At 40.1% G+C, this 4,310-nt stretch overlaps 1 pseudogene; it reads left to right on the top strand.

Annotated features, from left to right (window-relative positions):
* The first annotated feature begins 3,817 nt into the window (after window positions 1–3,817).
* The window catches only part of LOC102977557 (60S ribosomal protein L36-like), a 1,691-nt pseudogene continuing 1,198 nt past the window's right edge, over window positions 3,818–4,310 (top strand).

The raw sequence follows: 4,310 nt of genomic DNA, 5'->3' as shown, positions 1-4,310 counted from the left end.
GAGAGGCCACAACAGTGAGAGGCCCGCGTACCGCCAAAAAAAAAAAAAAAAGTTCCCTTGATAAACATTAACTGTTCTGTTTACCAGAGATGTTAAGGAGGAAAATAAACAGGGCAATTTAGAAGTATTTAAAAATTGAAGTTTAAACCATAAGAGAAAACAAGAGGCAAAAATGATCCAAAACTGCATGAACATTGCAGACCTCAGCTGCCCTTGAAATCTTTTTCTCTGCCTAACATTACATAATTCTTCAGCAGCCAAAGATATCAGTTTCACATGCTAAAATTCAATGAGTATGTGTCATACTTAAAGGACAGGGTATTGAAAGGAAAGAATAATATAAAGAGAGGGAAGAAAGGTTTGGCACATAAAGGCAATGCACATAAAAGCCTGAGTATTTTCTAAAGAAACTTTAAGAATATTATTGAAAAATAAGTGATGCAGAACTAATTCCCCTGCTGAAAACGAAAAATTCTGGATAAAATACGAAAAATATCTTCTTCTAAATGCATGAATAAAAATAAGGAATATTCATCCAAAACCAAGTGATGGTAGGAACCCAGAGATAAATGGAGAAATTATCAAACCAGTTGGCTCTCAGTTTTCAAGACCTCAAAGAGCTCCAGGGACAGAAGACAGAGCCCCACGTCTGCCTAAGGTGGAGATTCTAATTGGATACCTCCTCATACAGGTCAGGCCCTAAAAGGCTCTACTTTTACTGTTAGGCTAATCCAGAAATAAATCTAATCCTTCCACTTGGAAGGTCTGCAACCAAAATGGGCTGTCCTGATTCTTGTTACCACAGGAAAGTGAAACAACCTCCTGAAAATGTGTAACCAAAAGCTAGCCTTAAAACAAGTTTGCAGCGCAGATTCATATTAGGTGGATTGTCTGAAAAGCCTCTAGCAGAGAATGTAATGTAAAGTGGTCCTAAGTGCTGCAAGAAGCAAATACAAAGCCTCTTAGATGAACCCACCTTTATCTCAGGCCCTCCAAAATTCCCACAGATAAAATTTTAAGAAATATTAAATCATAGTCAAAAATTACAAAACCCATAAATAAAAGGTCCTACTGTATAGCACAGGGAACTATATTCCATACCCTTTAATAAACCATAATGGAAAAGAACATGAAAAAGAATATATATATTACATATATACACACATACATATATATATATATATAACTGAGTAATTTTGCTGTATAGCAGAAATTAACACAACATTGTAAATCAACTATACTGAAATAAAATTTTTTAAAAATGATTTTTAAAAGCTGCTCAACATCACTAATTATTAGAGAAATACAAATCAAAACTACAATGAGGTATCACCTCACACCAGTTAGAATGGGCATCATCAGAAAATCTACAAACAACAAATGCTGGAGAGGGTGTGGAGAAAAGGGAACCCTCTTGCACTGTTGGTGGGAATGTAAATTGATACAGCCACCATGGAGAACATTATGGATGTTCATTAAAAAACTAAAAATAGAATTAGCATATGACCCAGCGACTGTCAGACAGAGTGAAGTAAGTCAGAAAGAGAAAAACAAATATTGTATATTAACACATGTATGTGGAACCTAGAAAAATGGTACAGGTGAACTGGTTTGCAGGGAAGAAGTTGAGACACAGATGTAGAGAACAAACGTATGGACACCAAGTGGGGAAAGCCACGGCGGGGTGGGGATGGTGGTGTGATGAATTAGGAGATTGGGATTGACATGTATACTGATGTGTATAAAACTGATGACTGATAAGAACCTGCTGTATAAAAAAATAAATAAAATAAAATTCAAAAATTCAAAAAAAAATCACAAAAACTAATGAGAATATACTGTAGCACAGGGAACTCTACTTAATGCACTGTGGTAACCTAAATGGGAAGAAAATCCAAAAAAGAGGGGATATATGTGTATGTATAGCTGATTCATTTTGCTGTACAGTAGAAACTAACACAACATTGCAAAGCAACTATACTCCAATAAAAATTAATTTAAAAAAAGAATTTATACCCCAAATATTTAAAGATCTCTCAAAACTCAATAAGCAATTCAATTTTTTTAAATGGGGGAAAAAAAATCACAAAACCCAAGGAAGCTAAGCTCCAGGAGCAAGAGATGCAGGAATATAGGCAGCAGAATCAGATTTATAAAAACTTTAGATATAGGAATGATCAGAAACGCAATATAAAATAACTATTTTAGAGCTTTTAAGAAGTAAAAAGGAAATAATATGAGTAAGTAAGAGCTACAAAAATGATCAAGTAGTTTAAAAAAATAAATAAAATTCTGGAAATGAAAAATGTAATAAATAAAAGTTAAAACTGAGTGGACTGGGGCTTCCCTGGTGGCGCAGTGGTTGGGAATCCGCCTGCTGACGCAAGGGACACGGGTTCGTGCCCCGGTTTGGGAGGATCCCACATACCGCAGAGCAGCTGGGCCCAAGAGCCATGGCCACTGGGCCTGTGCGTCCAGAGCTTGTGCTCTGCAATGGGAGAGGCCGCGACAGCGAGAGGCCTGCGTACCGCAAAAAAACAAAAAAAAAAAACAAAAAAAACCAAAACTGAGTGGACTGAATTAATAGCAGATTAGACACACTGAAGAGAGAATTAGTGAACTAGAAAACACCTGAAGAAATGACTCAAGCTATAGCGCAGTGAGACAAAGAAATGAAATATGAAAGAATACTCAGATTCAAGAATCCCAATGAATTTCTTTCCTTTTTAAAAATCTATCTATTTATTTATTTATTTTTGGCTGTGTTGGGTCTTTGTTGCTGCGCGCGGGCTTCCTCTAGTTGTGGCAAGTGGGGGCTACTCTTCATGACAGTGTGCGGCCTTCTCATTGCAGTGGCTTCTCTTGTTGAGGAGCACGGGCTCTAGGTGTGCCGTCTTCAGTAGTTGTGGCTCGCGGGCTCTAGAGTGCAGGCTCAGTAGTTGTGGCGCACGGGCTTAGTTGCTCTGCGGCATATGTATCTTCCTGAAGCAGGGCTTGAACCCATGTCCCCTGCATTAGCAGGTGGATTCTTAACTACTGTGCCACCAGGGAAGCCCCCAACGAATTTCTAATAGAAATAAAAGGAGATTTCCAATCCAACACATGATAATAAAATTGCAGAACACCAAAGACAGACTAGATCGTAAAAGCAGAGAGAAAAGTCAGATAACTTCAAAGCTGCAACATTAGACTGATAGCCAACTTCTTAAGAGCAACAATAAAGGTAAGAAGATAATGGAATAGGACTTCCCTGGTGGCGCAGTGGTTAAGAATCTGCCTGCCAACGCAGGGGACATGGGTTTAAGCCCTGGTCCGGGAAGATCCCACATGCCTCAGAGCAATTAAGCCCATGCACCACAACTACTGAACGCTGCATGCCTAGAGCCCGTGCTCTGCAACAAGAGAAGCCACTGCAATAAGCCCGTGCACTGCAACCAAGAGTAGCCCCCGCTCGCCGCAACGAGAGAAAGCCCGTGCGCAGCAACAAAGACCCAATGCAGCCAAAAATTTCAAAATAAAATAAAATAAGAAGATAATGAAACAATACTTTCAATGTGTTGAGAGGAAATTACAATCAACTTAGAATACTATACCCACTGAAAATCTATAAAGAACGAAGGTGAAAAAGAAGGAATCTCAAACAAAGGAAAAGGAGGGTAGAGCGGTAAAAGGTAAAATAATTAATCACATATGGACTATCTATTTTATCTAATCTATTGACTACATAAGACTATAGTTAAGTTTCTAAGGCATTAAAAAACTAACAAGAGGGTATCTGCTGCCATCTGGCCCCAGGGACCGCAGTATAGGTCTAACCATGGCTCTGTGCTACCCTGTGGCCATGGGCTCAACAAGGGCCAGAAGGTGACCAAGATCATGACCCAGCCAAGACACAGCTGTGGCCTTGGGCACCTCATCAAGCACACCGAGTTCCCTCAGGACGTGATCCAAGAGGTGTGCAGCTTTGCCCTAAATGAGCAACATGCCACGGAGATGTTCAAGGTCTCCAAGGACAAGCAGGCCCTCAAGTTTATCCAGAAAACATTAGGGACACATATCTGTGCCAAGAGGAAAGCAAGAGAACTGAGCAATGTCCTGGCCACCATGAGGAAAGCAGTTGCCAAGACACTGAGTCCCCTCCCTGCTCTGTGCATAAGAAAAATTGTACAGGAAAAAAAACCCCAAAAAACCAAACAAACAAAACAACAAAACCCAACCTCAGGGCTTCCCTGGTGGCGCAGTGGTTGAGAGTCCGCCTGCCGATGCAGGGGACACGGGTTCGTGCCCCGGTCCGGGAAGATCCCACATGC

This window comes from Physeter macrocephalus, chromosome 14 (genome assembly GCF_002837175.3).
Source record: "Physeter macrocephalus isolate SW-GA chromosome 14, ASM283717v5, whole genome shotgun sequence".
NCBI classification, from domain to species: domain Eukaryota; kingdom Metazoa; phylum Chordata; class Mammalia; order Artiodactyla; family Physeteridae; genus Physeter; species Physeter macrocephalus.
This window is presented reverse-complemented; position numbering and strand designations above follow the sequence as displayed.